Source organism: Pseudonaja textilis, chromosome Z (assembly GCF_049901715.1).
Source record: "Pseudonaja textilis isolate UNSWEBS1 chromosome Z, rPseTex1.2, whole genome shotgun sequence".
Taxonomy (NCBI): Eukaryota; Metazoa; Chordata; class Lepidosauria; order Squamata; family Elapidae; genus Pseudonaja; species Pseudonaja textilis.
The window spans coordinates 4629907-4652892 of NC_142008.1; the positions used below are offsets into that span (position 1 = coordinate 4629907).

The 22986-nt window shown below is 42.2% G+C and overlaps 1 protein-coding gene across 3 annotated transcripts in view; it reads right to left on the minus strand.

The window, feature by feature from the left end:
* Nucleotides 1-22986, minus strand: part of XIRP1 (xin actin binding repeat containing 1) — a 47762-nt gene that overhangs the window by 16171 nt on the left and 8605 nt on the right. Inside the window, exon 1 of one of the 3 annotated variants that reach the window (XM_087917012.1) lies at nucleotides 19011-19134. The exons of the other annotated variants lie outside the window; for them this stretch is intronic. The gene's annotated coding sequence lies outside the window, so the exon portion shown is untranslated. Of the gene's footprint in view, nucleotides 1-19010; nucleotides 19135-22986 lie in introns of those variants that run through there. 3 annotated transcript variants of the gene reach the window in all.

The window sequence follows — 22986 nt, forward strand, 5'->3', positions numbered from 1 at the left end:
TGACCGATTGCTAAATGATTGGTCGTTAAGTAAGGACTATCTGTAGCAGGATTCGCAGTGGGGAAAAACGGGGTGAAATCTACTTTTAACCATGGGATTCTCCTTGAAGATTCTGGTCAGTCTTTTCTTTCTGGATGGACTGTCAGGATAATGGTCTTGTAGAAAAGATGCCGGACTTAAGAACAGGAAGATTCGTGTTCCGGTTCTCCTTTAGCCAGGAAATCTCACAAATCTCTTTACAACCAGCGTGACTTATCGGCATGCTACATTATGGTTGTAAATTGAGGACTATATCTACTGTATATAAAAATGAGGTCCTTTGAACATAAAAGACTTGCTCATCCATTCTGCACCCCCATTCCACCCTAATATAGTTTACTCTTAGTAAGACCTCTGAAAACCTCTGGTTTGGGCCAGTCCTTCCTCTTCGCCCAACCGCTAACATAGCGTAGTGGGTAGACTAGGAGTGAGGAAAACTGAGTTCTACTCAGTTCCACTCAGCCACAAAAGCTTCTTGTGAGGAGATAATGTACCACGCACTCTCTCCCATCCGACCTACCTCCCAAAGGTGTTATGATACGAAACGTGGGTGGAGGAACTGACTTCTTTGATTAGTGAAAAAGCTACATTTATTGGTGACTTTTTGTATAAAAACAAATCCAACGTGATAAAAGGTTTTGAGGATTACGCAGGATGGATTATAGACAGAAAGAGTTGTACAGGTGGTCTTGCAAGTTCATTTAGTGACTGTTCAAAGTTGCAGCGGCACTGAAAAAAGTGAGTTATGGCCATTTTTCACCCTTAGCATCCCCATGGTCACGTGATTTACATTCAGATGCTTGGCACATGATTCACATTTACGACGGTCGCAGAATCTTGGGGTCATGTGATCCCCTTTTGGGACCCTCTGACAAGCGAAGTCAATGGGGAAGCTGGATTCACTTCACTGCAGTTATTAAATGTTACTCATTTAATAACTGCAGTGATTCACTTAACAACTGTGGCAAGAAAGGCTGTAAAATGGGACAAAACTCACTTAACAAATGTCTCACTTATCAGAAGCTTTGGGCTCAAGTGTGGTCGTAGGTTGAGGGCTACCTGTAGCTATGATCGTTGTGAAGGAATTTAGAAGCCACTTTTAACTTACTACTTATTTGTTAAATTTGTTTGCCGCCCATCTAGCTGAAAGGTAACTCTGTGCAGCTTATAAGATGAAAAGCAATAAAGCTATACAGAAACGACACACTTCTTTACGTCTTCCTGTTTTTTCTCTATGTCTTGTTCTTTCGTTTTCTATTTTTGCTTCTTATTAGACTTTTAGCCTTTTGAAGGGAGGGAGTCCTTGACCCGTATAGACCCTGATCTGTACAGAGTCCCATGTGCATGTGGCTGGGTTTTACAATGTTTCTGCCAAAACCCATTATTTAGTTCCAGTTTTTGGCAAAATAGTGAAGAGTTGCTTAACCATTGCAAGGTACATTTAATAATCACCATTAAAAAAGCTCATAAAATCAGGCTGGTCTCGTGGATGATCAGCTTTACAACCAGCGTGACTTATCGGCATGCTACATTATGGTTGTAAATTGAGGACTATATCTACTGTATATAAAAATGAGGCCCTTTGAACATAAGAGACTTGCTCATCCATTCTGCACCCCCATTCCACCCTAATATAGTTTGCTCTTAGTAAGACCTCTTGAAAAAAATCCAGGAAGAGCAACTGGAATTCAAGTCTTTAAAAAAAAATAAAGTTTTTTTTAAAAATAAATAAAGGCAAAAACTAGAGAAGAAGAAATTCATTTCACCCCCAAATCTATGAAGAAAAATATTTCCATAGAAATATTTTTCTGATGGCAGAAAAAGAATTTGTGGTCTATTGAACCTACTTTTGAATTTGTTTTGGTTTTATTTTTAATTAATTAATTAATTTTCTATTATTATTATTATTATTATTTTTGTCGCATGATGGTCGTGTTTATCCCAAGCATGTTTAAACTCAGCTTGATGATTGAGTCATTACCTCTGCTGGAAGTTACACTGCTCTTTCTTTGAAGTAAGACTTTCTATTTTTTTTTTATTAGAAAAACTTCATTAAACGTTAAAAAGATATATTCGAAGTACAAAGCATTTCATTAAAAATGGAACAAAAAACATATACATTACAAATTAGTTAGACGGTGCTTTCTTATCAAACAATATTCTAATACTTGTTTAATATATCTGGTCAGTAGTCCTACTATAACCTCTTTATATTCTTTTGAAATAAGACTTTCTAACATGACTGAATTTTCTAAGTTCCTTGTTGCTTAAGCACCCATTTTGAGAAAAAAAAAATGAAAAAGGGAGAATCTCTTTCTTTCTCTCTCCCTCTTCCTCCCTCCCTCTCTTTCTCTCTCTCTCTCTCTCTCCAATTTGAGCAATGCAGACATTTCAGGAAAGTTGAAAAAAATATCATACAGGTCTCGTTAAATTGGAAAGGGAGATAAACTGTGGTTCTTCAGTAAATTGTTCACAAAGGGTAAATCATTCTTGAGTCAGGAGAAAAATATACAGGTGGTCCTCAACTTACAACCACAACTGAGCCCAAAATTTATGTTGCTAAATGAGAAATAAGTGAGTTTTGCCCCATTTTACATCTTTTCTTGCCATGTATGTTAAGTGGATCACTGCAGATGAGTTAAATTAGTAATATAGTTATTAAGGGAATCTGACTTTCCCATGAACTTTGCTTGTCCAAAGGGCGCCAATCACGCGGCCGTCATAAATTTGAGCCAGTTGCCAAGCAACCCAAAAAAATTTTTGGGGGTGGGATATATTTTTTATTGTTTCCAACTGTAAATACACAATGGTGCTGCCATTTTGGTGTTACATTTACCAAACATACAAAGATATTGCTAAACCATTAACTTTCATATTATTAACACGGTATTTGCTTTTTGGTTCTTTTCATTTTGTCTATTTTTTCCCAACTTTTTTTTTTTTGTAGCCACTGATAAAACGTATTCCATGTTTCATAGTAAGCTGATTCCCCTTCATTCTTCAATTCTAAGGTTAACTTATCCGATTCTGCACAAGCTGTTATTTTCTTTTATTATTTCTCTTTCTGGTGGTGTGGTTTCATTTTTCCAATACTGCACATATATCGTTCTCGCCGCTATCAAAATGTGTATAATTAAATATGGTATATCTTTCCTATACAACCAAATTTTGATCCTGTGACCCTGGGATGGCTGCAACAGTCATGTGGATGAAAAACAGTCATAAGTCACTTTTTTCAGTGCTATTGTAACTTCGAACGGTCGTTAAATGAACCATTGCAAGTCAAGGACTAACTGTAAAGGGAAAATAACTGCGTACACCTCTAACTGCACCATCTCCCCAAAGAACGCTGGACAGACAGAAAACTTCATCCCTGTATTAGCTGTGAAATGTGGTATCTTCATTATTGAACCCTATTTTTTTTGCATCTTCTGCCTTTGTTCCTAGTAAATCTCCTCCTGGGATTATTCACCCCTGGAGGCCAGCTGAGATGTTGCCAGAAGATGGAAAATGCTGCAGGTAGTCCTTGACTTACAATCATTCATTTAGCAACCATTCGAAGTTACAACCGCATTGAGAAAAGTCACGGCCATTTCCCACACTTACAACCGTCCCGGCTTTCCCCACAGTCATATGATCATGTGACTGGCATTTACGGGATCCCGGAGTCACCTGATCACCGTTCGTAATCTTCCCAGCCAACTTCTAACAGGCGAAGTCGATGTGGGGAAGCCGGATTCGCTTAATGACTGCAGGATTCACTTAACGCCTACTGGAATTCCCTTTTTGCCATAGCAAAAAAAAAAAAAAGTTGGTAAAATCAGGTGTGAGTCATTAAACAATTGCCTTGCTTAGCGATGGAAACTCTGTGGTCGTAAGTCGAGGACTGCCTGTACTTTAATGCTGTCATAATTAAGGAGGACGTGAAGCTGTCTCGCTGGTGGGTTGTGAATGGGATGAAGACAACACTGTGGAGACAATGTCCTCACGAGGTGTGAGCATGACCAAAACCTTCCCTCAGTTGAATGTGACTCCTATCTGTATCTTCCAGGTAGCAATATACCTAGTCCTCGACTTACAACAGTGACACTCAAAGTTACAATGCCACTGAAAAAAAAGTGACTTTTGAACATTCTTCACACTTTTGACACAGGGGTCCCCAAACTTGGCAACTTTAAGACTTGTGGACTTCAACTCCCAGAATTCTCCACAAGTCTTAAAGTTGCCAAGTTTGGAGGCCTCTGCTTTTGAGCACAGCGGCATCCCGTGGTCAAGGGATCAAATTTCAGATGCTTGGCAATTGACTCATATTTAGGACAGTTGCCGTACCTCGGGGTCATGGGATCCCATTTTGTGACCTTCTGACAAAGCAGAGTCAGAATGGGGAAGCCGGATTAATCACCTTGTTACTAACCTAACAACTAGAGTGATACACATAAAACCGTGGCAAGAAAAGTCATAATTCACTTAATGTCATGCTTAGCACCACCAATTTGTGGTCTCAGTTGGGATCGACTCATACGCAAATGGTTTGCCATCGCTCTCCTAGGTCCTTCTCGTGGATAGATCTGGGCGCATTCTGTAACGCCCAAGGCTCCTTTTTCTCAACAGGCAACTGGACTTTCTTTGTTTTTCTGTTGAAGACCTTTCGCTTCTCATACCCAAGAGGCTTCTCCGGCTCTGAGCTGAAGAATCTTCTTGGAGGAGAAGCGAAACGTCCTCAAAGAAAAACAAAGTCCAGCTGCCTCTTGAAAAAACACCTTTGGGATAACCGTGACCTGGATGACTTAGAATCTCCACAGACATTCGGTAACGCTCTCTCTTTGCAGTCTTTCTCCTCCTCCCCAACACACACAACAAGATTTTAAAAAACTGAAACCAGCAGAGGGAGAGAGAAGAACGCCAACCTGTCTGAATTAACGCTGTTCCAGGCTTCGAAGCATCCCTTCTGAAGGCAGCTCTGACCCCCCCTTCTCTCCCCCGCAACACCCACTTTGGCTGCTGGTGACTCAGGCCTCAAACAACGCAACCCACCTGTTCAGGGCTATCTTCGCTTGCCCCAAGGCCAGTGACCTGCTGCATTCATCCCGTTGGTGTCATCAGAAAGAACTTTTCAAAAAAGATGCAGCCAACGCGCCTCAGTGCTGGATATGCCCAAGAGCATTTCGCCCACTTTAAAAGGGACAGTTTCTGCTCTGAACAGATATGCTTCCCTAAGCAAAACGTCTATTGTGTCCCTGTGTAAGCTTGGTGTCAGCCCAGTGCCAATTCCATGGTAGTAGAAATATGCGGTATAGAACACGGAGTAAGTCCCTTTTTGTCCTCTCTTTCCTCCTCCTCCTCCTCCTCCTCCTCTGACATATTTTTCCCTTAGATCTCAGAAGCGGTGGGTTCCCACACGACTTAAAACTATCTGGGTTCTAAATGCAATCTCTTTGCCTGCTGCACTCCATCTTTATGGTTGCTACGTGCATATCTGTGGAGATTCTGTCATGCCCTCTTGTGTTTCTCTTCAGGTGGCTCCGAGTTTTTCGGGGCAACTGAATTCCTGGCAGTGGTTTTGATGGACCTACATGATCTGTTTGGCTGTGATTATTAAAGATTGCTCCATTTTGATCGCCATTCCTCACGTAGATTGTAAGATCGCCATTGCTCATGGAGATTGTATGTTATCTCAAATCAGGGAGTTGAAATCCATACATTTGAAAGTCCCTGAGGCTGAAAACATTGCTCTAGAGCTCTTCAGGGTTGTTGTTTTTTTGCCAAAAGAGGGATGTATGCCAGAATATTGTTCATTGAACAAATGAGTTGGATGAGACCACTTAAGGACCGTCTATGGAGATTCTCAATCATCCAGGTCATAGTTGCCTCAAAGGTGTTTTTCCAACTGGAAAGGCAATCGGACTTCCTTAATGTTTTTCCGCTTTGAAACATTTCACTTCTCACCCAAGAAGCTTCTTCAGTCTTAACTGACTGAATTTCCACCCTTCAGTTAGAATGAAGAAGTTTTTTGGGGTGAGAAACGAAACGTTTTCAAAGAAAAAAAAAACCACACCAAGGAATCTAGTTGTCTTTTGGAATAAAACACCTTTGAGGTGCACCCTTCCTGCAAAGACTCTTGAGAAATTCCAGAAACCTCACCAAAACTCCTTTGAGATCTTTTAAAACAGTGTTTTTCAACCTTAGCAACTTTAAGACGTGTGGACTTCAACTCCCAGAATTCCTCAGCTAGCATGTTGGTTGGGGACATCCGGGAGTTGAAGTCCATGACACCAGCTAGCAAATTCTGGGAAATTTCTTTTCTTTTATTGGCATCTATAGAGGTCATGCAATTACTGATATACAACACTAATAAATATGTTATACCAGGGGTGTCAACCTTAAGGCCTGGGGGCTGGATCCGGACCTCCAGGTGCTTAGATCTGGCCTGCAGGGTTGCCCTGGAAACAGCCAAGGACCAACCCTCAGTCCTTCTTCCAGCGAAAACAGAGCTTGGGAGGGCCTTCCTCTTGGGAGGGTTGCAGGAGGCAGTCACAACTGAAACGGAGCTCGGGAGCCCGTTTTCACTAGCAGAGTGCTCAGGACACCACAGGTGCCCCGACACGAGTGACATTGAGTTGGCCACGTCCTCTGTGGCCACGCCCCCTCAGCCCCCCAAGGTCAAACACAACCCTGATGCGGCCCTCAGTGAAATCGAGTTTGACACCCCTGCGTTATACATACAAACAGAAATACAATAGACAAGATAAAATATTAACTTAGAGTAAAACCATTATAAAATTGCCATAATAGGGCACCATTGAGTTGCAATATGATAGATGTCATAGTCCAACATCTAAAGAAGCTAACCATCTAACTCAGGGCTGTCAAACTCATGGTCCATGGGCCAGATGCATTACACAGTGGCCACGCCCATGCCCGGTTTAGCAAAGAGGGGAAAAGTCCTGATACGTCATGTGACACCACCGTGATGATGCAAGTTTGACACCCCTGTTCTAGCTGCTTGTGATGTGGCTGTGATGAGATCATCTCAGGTGCCTTAACTTTCCTAAGGAGACATTCTCCATCTATAAGCAATACATTTTGCTCCGGGGCATCACAATTGCATTGTGGGCTCTCAGCCATTCCGTACTTAAAAGAGATTTGCCTTATTCCTGGCATGTCCTCTTGTGTTTCTCTTCAGGTGGTTCTGCATTTTTGGGGGGCAACTGCATTCCTGGCAGTGGTTTTGTTGGATCTACACGATCTGTTTGGTTGTGGTTATTAAAGATTGCCCATTCCTCATGTAGATTGTAAGGTCGTGGTATGTTATCCTAAACCTGGGAGTTGAAATCCATACATTTGAAAGTCCCTGAGGCTGAAAAACGTTGAATAGAATAGAATAATAGTGTCAGCCTTGGAAGTCATATTGTTCTTGGAAGCTTCGAGGCTGCCAACATTCCCTCCTTAAAACTCAAGGACAAGTTGTCCTACACCTGGAGAGGAGTGTCTGGAGGAATGGCTCCAGGTGGGATGATCTTTGGCTGGGTCATGTGATAGACTGATGGGTGCAGGGGATGAAACTTTGAACGTATCTTGGGGAAAGGAAAACGCGGACCCTCAGATTCGGGTTTTCCCAGGTGTGCCAGTATGACTTCTCCAATAAATTCTTACTTGGGTGGACTTTTGTCTCTGAGTGCTGAATGAGTATGGGGAAGTTTTGTTAGAATGCTGACAAACAGAGTTAGAGGGGACCTTGGAGGTCTTCTAGTCCAACCCCCTGCTTAGGCAGGAAGCCCTATACCATTTCAGACAAATCCAAGTTCTTCTTAAAAAGTATTCCGGTGTTGGAGCATTTTACAACCTCTGGAGGCAAGTTGTTCCGCTGATTCATTGTTCTAACATTTGCTTTAAAGTTTTTCATGAGTTTTGCCAAAAGAGGGATTTGTGCCAAGAATATTGTTCGTTTTGAACAAATGAGTTGGGCGAGACCCACTTAAGGACTGCCTACGGAGGTTCTCCATCATCCAGGCCATGGTTGTCCCAAAGATAGCCTTTTCCCCTGTTGCCACAAATCCATCTTGGCAATCTCTTTGTTCTTCTGTGCTCCACGCCTGGTTAACCTCATCCCCAACCACTCAGGCTTTCTCCCCCATTATCTTGGAGAGGGGTGGATTGTGGAGACTGGCAGGGTCAGGGAAAAGGGACCACAGAGACAAGAGAGGAACTAGCAACGAGGCTGGCACAAGCATACCAGGGTCTGTTGACTCAGGGATGGGTGAGAGACACTTAGATGCCTTTTCTCACTGTACCTGCCCCCTGCATCTGTCACTTCCCCCTGCCCTCTGCGTGGTCTCTTAACCGCTTTCTTGGTGCCATGTTCCCATGATGTCCTTTGGCGTGTGAAACGCCTGGAACCAGCCTCATTCATCTTTAGCTCTTCTGGGTGTGAAAGTGGTGTCTTGTCATTGCCAAGTGTTGAAGATTACCTATAATCCTCCCTCCCTCCCTCCCTCCCTCTCCTTCCTTCCTTCCTTCCTTCCTTCCTTCCTTCCTTCCTTCCTACATTCCTTCCTTCCTTCCTTCCTTCCTTCCTTCCTACATGCCTTCCTACATGCCTGCCTTCCTTCCTTCCTTCCTTCCTTCCTTCCTTCCTTCCTACATGCCTTCCTACATGCCTGCCTGCCTTCCTTCCTTCCTTCCTTCCTTCCTTCCTTCCTTCCTTCCTTCCTTCCTACATGCCTTCCTACATGCCTGCCTGCCTTCCTTCCTTCCTTCCTTCCTTCCTTCCTTCCTTCCTTCCTTCCTTCCTTCCTTCCTTCCTTCCTTCCTTCCTTCCTTCCTTTATATTATCTTCCTTTCATTTTTTATTATCTACCATCCATCCATCCATCTCTATTATCTTCCTCCCTCCCTCCCACCCTTCCTCGAAAATTAATCAGTGGAACAACTTGCATCCAGAAGTTGTAAATGCTCCAACACTGGAAGTTTTAAAGAAGAGATTAGACAACCATTTGTCTGAAATGTATAGAGGGTTTCCTGCCTAGCAGGGGGTTGGACTAGAAGACCTCCAAGGTCCCTTCCGACTCTGTTATTCTATTCTATTCTATTCTATTCTATTCTATTCTATTCTATTCTATTCTATTCTATTCTATTCTTCCATATTCTATTCCATACTCTACTCTACTCTACTCTACTCTACTCTACTCTACTCTACTCTACTCTACTTTAGTTCCTACTCTGATCTGCCTCAAAATGACTTATTTAAAGACACAAGTTGGAAAACCGAACCAGCGCTGATTTTTCCAGTTGTGCCCACCCTTCCCACAAACCAGATCTTTAACAACTAGCTCGGCTCTGCCCTTGCCCCAAGGCATGCTGGCCTCTTGACTGATGACCCCTCCAGCACCATCCCAGTCTTTAAATGGCCTGGGGAATCTGTGGCTGGAAGTTAAGGAATTCACTTGTGTGGCCTGTTCCCTTAATCCCTCCGCCGTTGCTTGCCTGGTGGATAATTTGAGCCCCAATGCAGACCCACTGACTGCTGGCGCCGCTTATGTGCCTGGTGTTGTTGACTCCTCATAGATGGATAAGCAGTAATAATAGCTGGAGGAGAAGCCAATGTGGCAGGCGAAGGGAGGCGTGGAGAGGGCTGTCTGCCTGCAGGCCCCATTCATTTAAGGACTATCAGCTCAATTGCCTTTTCCCCCTCCTGCCCCTTCTGCACGCGAGTTGGCTATTGTTCCCAGCATCCAAGCCCTAATCCTGTCTACATTCCTGGTCCAGCAAGTCCTTGCCACTTCCTGACCACCAATCATGGTTAGAAACAGATGGCAAAAAATTACAGGCTGGTAAAAAGAGACGGGCTGACTTGAATCATAGAACATAGAATAGCAGGGTTGAGAGGGGCCACGGAGGGCTTCTAGTCCAGCCCCCTGATCAATTTCAGACAGATAGTTGTTTAGTCTCTTTTTTTAAAGAGCCTCCAGTGATGAACACAACCAAATTTCTCCACCAGGTGTTCCTTTCACCTCGCTTTTGAAATAGTAGTTTTGGGAATTCTCTCTTCAGCCCAGTTTTTGATGGACCCTCAGTTTTTGGACACCACAGGTCCAACTCCCTTGGAGGCCATGGGTTCAGGAGCAATTCAAATGAAAGATTTGGACCTAACTAAGGAGAAGTTTCCCAACGGTGAGAACAATCAACCAGTGGAGCGACTTGCCTTCAAGAACTTGTGATTGGCCCATCACTGGAGGCTTTCAAGAAAAGATAGGACCAGTGTTTTGCCTGGAATGGTATAAATTCTCCTTCTCGAGCAAGGGGTCAGACTAGATGACCTCCAAAGTCTCTTCCAACTCTTATTCTATATTCTATTCTTTTCCGATCTTTGGAATAAAAGAGCTTTGCAGGTTGATGTGGAGCTGCATAGTTCTGAATGAAAGAATAACAAGAGTCGGAATGCAGAGGCGGGTATTCAGCAGGTTCTGACCAGTTCTGGAGAACTGGTAGTGGAAATTTTGAGTAGTTCGGAGAACCAGCAAATCCCACCTCTGACTGGAGATTTTACAGTATCCCTCCCCACCAAACCACGCCCACAGAACCGGTAGTAAAAAAAAAAATTGAATCCCACCCCACGTTGGAAGTGACATTTCAGGTCTTCTGCTCGGGCACAATCTATCTCAGGGTTCCCCAAACTTGGCAACTTTAAGACTTGTGGCCTTCAACTCCCATAGCTGGCTGGAGAATTCAGGGAATTGAAGTTTACAAGTCTTAAAGTTGCCAAGTTTGGAGACCTCTGATCTATCTCATCTATAGTCCTACGGCTGATTCTTATACAAGAATGAGACTAGACTGGCTTACTAGTCTCATTCCCTTAACAACCATTCGAGATTATGATAAAAAGTGATTTATTACTAAAAAGAGTGATTTAAAAGGTCCTCTTATTTGTTTATTAAATTTATATGCCGCCTACCTCACTACCCAAAGCAGCTCACTTAAAATCATTGCAGCTTTATGAGATCAAAATTTGGGCACGTATATAGAATGGTTGCTGTGTCCCAGGGTCATGTGAAGGCTGATTCCAGGGCGCTTATGAGAAGCAAAGATTCACTTAATAACTACAACAACAAAAAAGATCACAACTCACTTAGCAATTGCCCCTTTTAGCAATGGAAGTTCCCAGTGCCAATTATGGTTACGTATTGCAGCATCCTATAATGGCAAGGTAGGAGCTAAGCAATTCCCAGTTCATGACTATACAGGTAATCCTCAACATAAGACAGTAATTGGGGTCAACATTTGAGTTGTTAAGTGAGTCACACCTGATTTTATGGCTTGGGTTTTTTTTGCCAATCTTGTTAAGCAAATAAGCGAATCTGAGTTCCTCTATTAATTGTTTTTTTTTTTTTGAGCCGGCTGGAAGATCACATGTCCTTGGATACTGCAACCACCATATATAGGTGTTGCCAGATATTCAAATTTTGATCACATGGCCATGTGGAAACAGTGATGGCTGTAAGTGTGAGGATAAGTCATAAGTCTCTTTTTTCAGTGGCATTTTAATGTTGAATGGTCACTTAACAAATGTTGTAAATCAGCAACCCCAATTGCAACAAGGCATGTGCCCATTGCGTATCCATAACAAATACTGAGACAATCTATACATTTCAGCAATTACATTTTTTATGTATATTTTTCCAAAGTTTTCAATGTGAAAAGGCATTTGGCCCAAGGTTTCTGTTTTTTTTCACCATTGTTTTCAATCAAACTCTCTTTCAATCTTAATTTCTACAATGCTAAATTTGGAGAGCAATCAAGATGCTTATCTTGGGTTTAGCTCCATTCCTCATTCAGCTGCAGCAAGCGACCTCCCAAGCAGCAGTGGATAAATATAGACTTAACTATCCGACACACCGGTTTTATCATTTTATGTGAGAAGAATTGATCATACAGGAGAATTGTGCACCCAAATCAAGAAATGTTTCATCAAGGCAATAAAAAGAGCAGGATTGCCAGGCTGAACAAACGCAAAGGGAGGATTAAATCCATTCTACATTTGGGAAGTCGTTTAATCTCGGACTCCATCTGGAATGGACTTTGCAATGAGTGAAATTTTGGTTTTGCATTTGAAGTTGAGAAGGGCCTGGAGAGAGCTGAAGTCAAAATAGCTTGAAAGAACCTCATTCCCTTGAGAAAAGAAATCCCTGGATCTAAAATATAATCGAATAATAATCCACAATTTTGGAATCGGTGGGGAAGTTATGTCCTTTTAAGCTTCCGAAATGCAGTTTATGTTTGAGGCATTTTCCCCAGGCAAGTTATCTTTGACCCAGAGAGAATAAGAGCAAGTTTGAAATAACACAGCCCTTCTATTTCTGACTCAAAAATCCAAGGGCGGCTCTGCCAATGACAGCTGCTTCTGGCATTTGGAGAAGGAGGGAAGGATACTGTTTTTCAGCGGGCAGCTGGTGGTGAGTGAAGGCCACTCGTGGGGGCTCCATTCCCAAGGACTTCTGCAAGCGCTCTAACTTTTTGGAATAGCAAAAGAATGAGTGCAAACTCAAGGCAAGGCCACCTCAAAGGGTGCAAAGGACTTCCATGGGCCCTCAAACTATTATACATTTTATATATATTAAACATATTATAGTGACCAGAGTGTGCATTCTTTATGATAAAGGGAAGTTCTTTCTTTCAGAAAACTATCCTTTATGTTCATTTAATTCAATTATTAATTTATTTAATTATTAATTCAATTATGACTGTCTCAGCATAGGTAGCCCTTGACTTAATGACCACAACTGAGCCCAACATTTCAAGCGCTAAGCGACAAAGTAGTTATGTAGTTTTAACTCATTTGCCACAATTGTTAAGTGAATCACTGCAGTTGTTAAGTTAGTGACATGGTTGTTAAGTGAATCTGGTTTCCCCAATGACTTTGCTTGTTAGAAGGTCGCAAAAGCGGATCACGTGACTCCAGGTTATCCTGCAACTGTCATAAATAGGAGCTAAAGCGAAGTGAATTTTGATCACCTAACCCAGGGGATGCTGCAATATCCTAAGTGTGAAAAACAGCCATAAGTCACTTTTTTAAGTGCCTTTCTAACTATGAATAATCATTAAATGGATGATTAGTAACACTTATTTCCTGATAGCGAGAGCAATTAACCAGTGGGACAACTTGCCTCCAGAAGTTGCGGTTGCTCCAACACTGAGAGTTTTCAAGAAGAGACTGGACAGCTGTTTGTATGAAATGGTATAGGGTCTCCTGTTTGAGCAAGGGGTTGGACTAGAAGACCTCCAAGGTCCCTTCCAACTCTGTTATTCTGTTATTGTAAGTCACAGATTACCTGCAATCTTGCTATTCTTTATGGTGCACAATCAATCTTACATTTAGAATGTGGGTATATATCATGATCAGTGGTGGGATTCAAAAGTTTTTACTACCGGTTCTGTGGGCGTGGCTTGGTGGGCATGGCTTGGTGGGCATGGCTTGGGAAGGTTACTGCAAAATCTCCATTCCCTCCCCACCCCATTAACCTGCTTTCCAGCTCCGTTCTTCTGTGCAGGACAACCAAAGAAGTCCCAGCTGATTGGGAGGCAGAGAATAGAGGGGGGCGGGACCAGTCAGAGGCGGTATTTCTCCGAACTACTCAAAATTTCCTCTACCGGTTCTCTAGAACTGGTCAGAACTGGCTGAATTCCACCTCTGCTATGATCCAAACAAAATGGTAAACACCTTTGCCTCTCTTGATCAATAAGTTTCAAAATGTTTATAATAGCTTTTCCCAAGACAGGCCAAAAAACCCCTACAGAATACAGTTCCAATAATAATGAATAATAATAATCATGGATCCACACTGAAACAATTTTTTCAAAAGTATTCCAATTAATAAGCAAAAGAGACTCTGTTTTTATACAACAAACTCAACTTGCCTACAAGGATTGGCTTACAAAAGAATGAGACTCACTTTCCCACTGCGCTTTGGATTCTGAAGTTGTGCCAAAGAAATCCAACCTTCATGTATACAGATAGTCCTCTATGTAGAACTATTTATTTAGTAACCTTTTGAAGTTACAACAGCACTGAAAAAAAGAGACTTGTGACCATTTTTCATACTTAAGACCATTCATTGCAACGTCCCCATGGTCATGTGATCAAAAATTACACAGTTGGCAACTGACTCATACTTATGACAGTTGCACTGTCCCAGGATTTTGTGATCATCAGTTGTGACCTTCTGAAAAGTAAAGTCAATGGGGAAACCACTTTCACTTAACAACCATATTACTAATTTAACAACTGCAGCGATTCATTTAACAACTACTACAAGAAGGGTTATAAATTGGGGGGAACTTATTGAACAGCCATGTCTTAAGTTAAGGACAACCTGTATTTAAAATTAATCTGTAGGTTTACATTTATAAGCCTGGCTCCACTCTGGACAGAAGATCCTAGAACTTCCTAGATAACAATATTTTCAATTTTCTGCAAAGAAACGAATGCTATAAAGCTGGGTTAGTCTCAAATATATTTGATAATCTTTTCCTGCCCCTTGAAACATGTTCGGTTTAATTTCAGCCACACTTCTTGAGATAAGAAACTCCACATACAAGCAACTATTGATTAACTGAAACAGGGGAAAAAAAAATCTGATCTCAAATTCCAATCTCAGATATCCTCTTTCTCCCTCCAGAAATGCTAAACTCTCATTTTTCAGCCTGTTATTTCAATGTTAAAGGAGACACAATTGCTCTGTGTCAATGTATATATATAGCAATGGGTGAGCCATAATGTAAATTTCAATGCCGTATTTTAGCCTTTCATTCCTATAATGTTTTGGTGACTTATTTATTTATCTCATTTGATTTGATTTGATAATTGATTACAAGATAAGAGGTATAAGTATAAACATGAGTAAGAATACAGGAAATAGGAATGAATAAATGCGAACAATAGGACAGGGACGGTAGGCACGATGGTGCACTTATGCACGCCCCTTACAGACCTCTTAGGAATGGGGTGAGGTCAATAGTAGTTAGTTTGAGGTTAAGGAATGGGGGGTTAGAGGATGTAACAATAGAGTCAGGTAATGCATTCCAGGCATTGACCACTCGGTTGCTGAAGTCATACTTTCTGCAATCAAGTATGGAGCGGTTAACACTGAGTTTTTATCTGTTGTGTGCTCTTGTATTGTCGCTTCCGTCACTTGGAAGTCATTCCCAAATATGCTCCTGAAAATCCACAGGAGAGTTTCACCAACTTTTAAGACCAGAAATCATGGGGAAAAACGAAAGCCTATAACCCCCAGCTGGGAAAAATAACCGGCCCACTCTCCCCTGTCTTCCATCTCCTCCTTTGGATCATCATTTTCCCCAAAGCAACCTTCAACAGGCTAAAAAACAGGGAGGATTTTAGATAGCCATAGTTGCCCTCACTTGTTCCACTTTGCCAACTATCTCACTTTCGGCTTACAACCATTCATTTAGTGGCCATTCAAAGTGACCATGGGATTGAAAAAGTTGATTTATGACCGTGTTTCATAGTGGCGACCTTTTTTCAGCCTCCCCGTGATCACGTGATCAAAATCCAGACGCTTGGCCACTGGCTCCTATGTTTATGATAGTTTTAGTGTCCTGGGGGGTTGCGTGATCCCCCTTTTGTGTGACCTTCTGACAAGCAAAGTCAATTGGGAAGCCAGATTCACTCAACAATCATGCTACTAGCTTAACAAATGCAGTAGTTCGCTTAAAACACTGTGGTTAAAAATGGGGAAAAGCTCACTTAACAACTGCCTTGCTTAGATTACAACTAAACTCAAAAGTTGTTCAAGAGTTGTGTGCACTGCAAAGATAGTCTAGGAAAAATATGTCAGTGAAGATTCTCCATCTCCCAGGTACTAAGTTGAGTTATAGCAATTAGACTTATTTACTAACTGGGTTGAAATGTTTCTCGGCTCTTAGAGCAAATTGGTTAGCAGAGAGATGTTGGAATGTACAAATTCCTCCTCTTCCTCCCCCTCCTACAGCAAAGCAGCTTCCTCGGTCTGAGCCAGATGGCTAGGTGAAGAGTTTTGGGATGTACCAAACCCTCCTTCACCAAACCACAAGATTTCTTGTCCAAAATGTGCAGCAATATGTATAAAAAAAATAAGCCCAGTTGCCATGGCTCAGCTAACAGATATCTCTACATGGAGGTCTCACAATCTGCATTGACATATTGCCATAAATCTGTGAAACAGGTACATTCCAGCAATTTTCTGCTCAGCAGCTTGCTCTGACTGGAGGAAGCTGCTTGAATGAGCTACTAAAATGATGGTGGTGGTGGGTTTAAGTCTCCAAACTTGGCAACTTTGTGGACTTCTCCAGCCAGCATTCTGGGAGTTGAAGTCCACAAGTCTTAAAGTTGACAAGTTTGGAGTCCTCTGTACTAAAACGATTGAAATCAACGAGAAGAGAAGTCCAGGTGTCATGACTCAACGTACAGATAGTTCAGGAAAAGTTCATCCATGCAAGTAGTCAGACAATGAAGGCTGCTCTCATGTCTCTTGGCTCTGTAGGGTCAGTTGCTCTTTTTTCAACTGAGATCTGATTGGGTTATAGTGGGAAATGGAGAAGGAACTCAAGTCTGAAAGCAGGAGAGAGGTAGTCCTTGACTTACAGTCCTTTTTTCTGCAACCATTCGAAGGATGGAAACTAATTCTAATCAACTAATAATCAAGGACTAATCCACTAATCAAAGTCTAATCAAGGAAACTAAGCAAAGAGAGACGTAACCTGGAAGGCAGGAGAAAGTGAGGATAATTAACCAGTGGCCTTCAGAAGTTGTGGGTACTCCAACACTGGAAGTTAAAAAAAGGAGACTGGACTTCCACTTGTCTGAAATAGTACTATAGGTTCTCCTGCTTGATGAGGGGGCTGGACTAGAAGACCTCCAAGGTCCCTTTCAGCTCTATTCTGAATTTGAATTTGAAAGCTAACAAAACATATAAAGAACAGTTGCTGGAATTGGGTATATCTAATTTAATGAAAAGAAAGATTAGGGATGACATGATTGCAGTCTTCCAATGTTTGAGAGGCTCCCCTAAAGAAGAGGGGGTCAATCTATTCTCCAAAGCACCTGTGGGCAGGACAAGAAGCAATGGGTGGAAACTAATCAAGGAGAGAAGCAACTTAGAACTAAGGAGAAATTTCCTGACAGTTGGAACAATTAATCAATGGAACAAGTGGCCTCCAGAACCTGTGAATTTTCCAACACTGGAGATTTTTAAGAGGAGACTGGATAACCATTTGTCTGAAGAGGTGTAGGGTTTTCTGTCTAGGCAGGGGGTTGGACTAGAAGACCTTCAAGGTCTCTTCCAACTCTGCTATTCTATTCTATTCTATTCTATTCTATTCTATTCTATTCTATTCTATTCCATTCCATTCCATTTCATTCCATCCCATCCCATCCCATTCCATTCCATTCCATTCTATTCTAAATGCACTTTAAAAAGTGAGTTTTGACCATTCCTCGCACGTACAACCATCGCAGCATTCCAAAGGCCACAGGGTAAAAACTCAGGGTGGTTGGCAACCTACATGTATTTACGCGATCCCTATTTATGATCTACTCAGTTTGCTTCTGACAAGCGAAGTCAACGGGGAAAGCCAAGTTTGTTTAGTGATTGCTTGATTCAGTTAACAAATTGCAGTGATTCATTTAACAACCATGGCAAAAAAAGGTTGTAAATTAGGACGTGACTCATTTTACAACTATACCTTGTTTAGCAATGGAAATACAAGCCCCAATTGTAATCGAGAAGAGCAACCAGGATGATTAGGGGACTGGAGACTAAGGCATATGAAGAACGGTTGCAGGAACTGGGCTTGGCTAGTCTAGTGAAGAGAAGGACCAGGGGAGAATTGATAGCAGTCTTCCAATATTTGAGGGGCTGCCACAGAGAGGAAGGGGTTAAGCTATTTTTCAAAGCACCCAAAGGCCAGACAAGGAATAATGGATGGAAACTGAACAAGGAGAGATTTAACCTGGAAATAAGGAGAAACTTTCTGACAGTGAGAACAATCAACCAATGGAACAGCCTGACCACGGAAGTTGTGGGAGCGCCATCAGTTGAGACCTTCAAGAAGAGATTGGACTGCCATTTGTCAGAAATGGTGTAAGGTCTCCTGCTTGTGCGGGGGGTTGGACTAGATGACCTATAAGGTCCCTTCCAACTCTGATTATCTGTTATCTGTAATCACAAGTTGAGAACTACCTGTTTACAACTCACAGCCAATTCACACCCATTGTTTCAAAGCCATAATGGATCTTTTAACATCTGGATGGCAAAATTGGGTTACAGGCAAGAAGTGAGCTATTCACTGGGGCCAAAGGATATTTCATGCTTGTCCGTCAAATCCTCATTATAGTTCAACAATTGGAAGATCAAATATCTTAAACCAGCATTACAAAGTGAGTTTTTTTTTCCCAGCAATCCACAGCTCTGGCTTTGATTTGGCCCAGTGACCATGCAGTTCAATTCAGATAGTCCTTGAATTACAGCAGTTCATTGAGTTTTACAATGCAGTTCATTCAAAGTTACAATGGCACTGAAAAATGAAAAATGTGATTTATGACCATTTATCACACTTACGACCGTTGCAGCATCTCCCTGGTCCCGTGATTCAAATTCAGCGGCTTGGCCACTGGCTCAGAATTATGATGGCCGCAGTGTCGCAGGGTGTCATGTGATTCCCCTTTTTGCGACCTTTTGACAGACCTGCTACTAACCTAGGAACTGCAGTGATTCACTTAACGACTGTGGCAAGAAAAGTCGTTAAACGGGGGCAAAACTCACTTAACAAATGTTTCACTTAACGGAAATTTTAGACTCAATTGCAGCCGTAAGTCGAGGACTGCCTATACCAAGAGGGGTTGGGGGGTTTTTTTGCATGAAAGATCTGGCTCCCATTTAACCACCCTTTCCATCATCACACCCTGAAAATTGACTTACAGATGTGGGGTGGGCAGAAATCTGGAACGGAGTCGCTTAGTCCCAAATCCCAAATCCCTCGGTCCGGTCTCGTTCTTGGTTTCTCTCTCAAGAGGAGTCCTGCTCCGCTCTTCTATATCTTCAGCCTGGCTGGAATCGCTTGCTGGCCCCCTTGCAAGCGGATTATATCTGGGAGCCCTGAGCTATGTTGGGAGAATGAAAAATGTGGTCTATTTTTAGAGGGTAACCAAGTTGCTATTTCACCGGGCTGAGTCAATCATAGCTCCTTGTAACCTTGATGGGGAAAGGAGAACGTATTTTGGAGATAACCGGAAGAAGCAGCCCACCCAGGAAGCTTGCAATGCCCAAAAAAGTTAAGTCATGTGAAAAAGCCCCCTGTGTAAGAGAGGCCGAATTTCAAAGAAGTCAGCCAGGGGGAAAGAGTCACTTGAGAAGGATTCAGGGTCATGATGACACACCATGATTGTTGGATGACGTTGCCATGATGTGATCTAAAGCTAATAACGAATCTGTCTCCTATTCCATGAAAATCCTTGGGCTTCCTCCAATTCGTCCCATTGACACACAATGCTGAACGGTGGACGTATCGTATCCGTATCCATATTTTTCTATTTCCGTCTGTCTGAACCCACCTACCTTCTTACATTTCTCTCTAAACTGGTCAACCTTTTCTCATGCACGCCGTTAAGTCATTGCTGACTCTTAGTCACCACGGTTTTCTCAGGTATCTATAAATCTACTTAATTTACAATTTTTTCTCTCTGTATAAATGGGGCACAATATTCTCTCTTCAGTGTGACTGCAGGATCTCACTTCAAACTGGAGACCACACCGTGACCAGCTGTAAGCTGAGGGTGTATATCAGATTGAATGGAAGGGACCTTGAAGGTCATCTAGTCCAACCCCCTGCTCCAGCAGGAGAGTCTATTCCAAATATTCTACCTAGGATCGAACTCACAGCCTCCTGATTGTGAGGTGAGAGCTCCACCTCTAGGCCACCAGAGCTGCATCTCTATATTGTCCAGTCTTTGATTTTTAACATAGATGCTGGGCTTCAATGGTTAGATGGCTTAGACATTGGTATTTGAACATAGATCTTCTTAACATTTATATTTTACCATGTTTTACTGATCTAGTTTAAATGTTAATATATGTTGCTAGTCCATGTATGATATGCCATATATGTTCTAAATAATACTTCTGCCCATCTTTCTAAACATTTATAACATTTAAAAACACACACACGCGCGCGCGCAATTGTAAAGTTTTTAAACAACAAAACCAACTTTGTCCAATTTGCTCTGGTTTCTTTTTTCCAACCATTCCACATATATAGGTGGTCCTCAACTTACAAAAGTTCATTTAATGACCATTCAAAGTGGCAATGGTGCTGAAAAAAGTGACCTGCGACCAGTTTTCACGTTTACAACCACTGTGGTCATGTGATCAAAATTCAGGTGCTTGGCAACTGGCTGTCAGGGCTCCGGTAGTTACCCCCATTTAAATAATGAGTCTCTAGCTGGATTTTCAAAGCTCAAAGAAGACTGATTAGGAGAAGACATACTGGTGCTGCCTGGGTGTAGCCGACTCTGAGATACATCATTCATTGTCCCCTTGACCCTGGTTTTCCCCCACCCCCTGGGTGTATCATCATTCATATTCTCCAATGGGACACATCCATAGCCAAGAGTAATCAATCATGCTCTCCAGTTAGAATTTTACGTGGCAGAAACTTCAGTCACCTGGAAACCATCTTTGAAAACATTTATGGAATGCAGTTTCGGTTTTGCAAGCTGTTGCACTGCTCCCCCCTCCCTTTCTGTTGGCAACTCTAAAAAGACCACAGAAATATTTTATGAAATTGATATTGGCATTTATTTATGAGAGTTGCAGTGTCCCTATGTCATGTGATCCCCTTTTACGACCTTCTGACAAGCAAAGTCAAAGGGGAATTCACTTAGCAACTATGTTCCTAGCTTAACAAAGTCAATGGGAAGCCAGATTCACTTAACAGACATGCTACAAACTTAGCAACCGCAGTGATTCACTTAACAACTGTGCAAAATGTTTTAAAATGGGGCAAAACTCAACAACTGTCTCACATAGCAAACAGAAATTTGGGGGGCGGCAATCGTGATCATAAGTCGAGGACTATCTGTAATTCTTATCAGCTTTAGTTCTTAAGATGACTTTGTCAGATATTAATCTAGACCAAAATGACCTTGGAGGTTCTGGATTTATTAGTTTGTGGGAAACCCAACTTTGATTTTATAGAGGTCTGTCCCATTACACCATCATTTGTTTGGGCATCACATGTGATGTAAGCAGGAGCATTTTGCTTTTTGCTAACCTAGATTTAAGTTTCAGATGCTGGAGCCTTCAAGTTCTCAGATCAATTCCTGAAGTAGCTTTGATCACATCAAGTCTGGAAATGCCCTTTTGTTAGACACGTGATCACTTAGAAGTGATAATCTTTCCCTACCAAAGATCCTAATTTTCCAATAGATTCAGGGAGCTCAAAGATATATTACGTCAGTATCAGTGGTGGGATTCATTTTTTTTTACTACCAGTTCTGTGGGCGTGGCTTGGCGGGCGTGGCAGGGGAAGGATACTGCAAAGTCCAGTGATGGGATTCAACATTTTTTACTACTGGTTTGGTGGGCGTGGCTTGGTGGGCGTGGCAGGGGAAGGATACTGCAAGATCCCGATTCCCTCCCCACCCACTAGCCTGCTTTCCAGCTTTGTTCTCTTGTGCAGGGCAACCAAAGGAGACCCAGCCAATCATCTGGGAATCGGGAGGCGGAGACTAGATGGGGGCGGGGCCAGTCAGAGGCGGTATTTGCCTGTTCTCCGAACTACCCAAAATTTCCTCTATCGGTTCTCCAGAACTGGCCAGAACCTGCTGAATACCCACCTCTGATCAGTATCAAAAATACCAGGTGAAACTGGCCTTTAGTTTTCTTTGTATTACTTATATTTATTTACTTGATCAAGTGTGATTAGATACACAACAATTTTCTCCAATATAAAAACACTCAGTGTACTTGCAAAACAACAGAATATAATAATAGTAAAGTGTACAGCCAATAAAAGAGAAAATAAAATAAATAAGTAAAGGGGATAAAGACAGGTAGTTCTCAACTTACGACCACAATTGGTCCAAAATTTTTGTTGCTAGGTGAGACTGTTGTTAAGTGAGTTTCACCCATTTTGTGATCATTCTTGCCCTAGTTGTTAAGTGAATCACCATAGTGGTTAAGTTAGTAACATGGTTGTTAAGGGGATTTGGCTTCCCCTGTGATTCTGCTTGTTAGAAGGTTACAAAAGATGACCACATGACCTTGGGCCACTGCAACCCGTCATAAATATGAGTCAGTTGCCAAGCACCTGAATTTTGATCACATGACCATGGAGATGCTGCAATGGTGATAAGTATGAAAAACTGCCATAAATCACTTTTTTTCAGTTCCGTTGTAACGTTGAGTGGTCACTAAGTGAACTGTTGTAAGTCAAGGACTATCTGTGATAATATTGCAGCCATACCATATGGGTTAATATACATTCACGTTAGAAAGAAGAAGAAAATTGTAGTCACTGGATTTTGCCAGCTGCGAAAATTAGTTGCTTTAGCAGAGTGATGGCATGAGGGAGAAAACGGTCTCTGTGTGTCTCCGTGTAATGGTTTAGGGTGTTCTACTTGAGTATGTGGTTGGATTGGGAGCAGCGGTGGGTATTCAGCCGGTTCTGACCAGTTCTGGAGAACCGGTAGCGGAATTTTGAGTAGTTTGGAGAACCGGCAAATCCCGCCTCTGACCGGCCCTGCCCCCATCTATTCTCTGCCTCCCATCGAGTCTCGGCTGATCAGCTGGGTCTTCTTTGGTTGCCCTGCACAGGAGAATGGAGCTGGAAAGCAGGCTAGTGGGGTGGGGAGGGAATGGGGATTTTGCAGTATCCTTCTCCTGCCACGCCCACCAA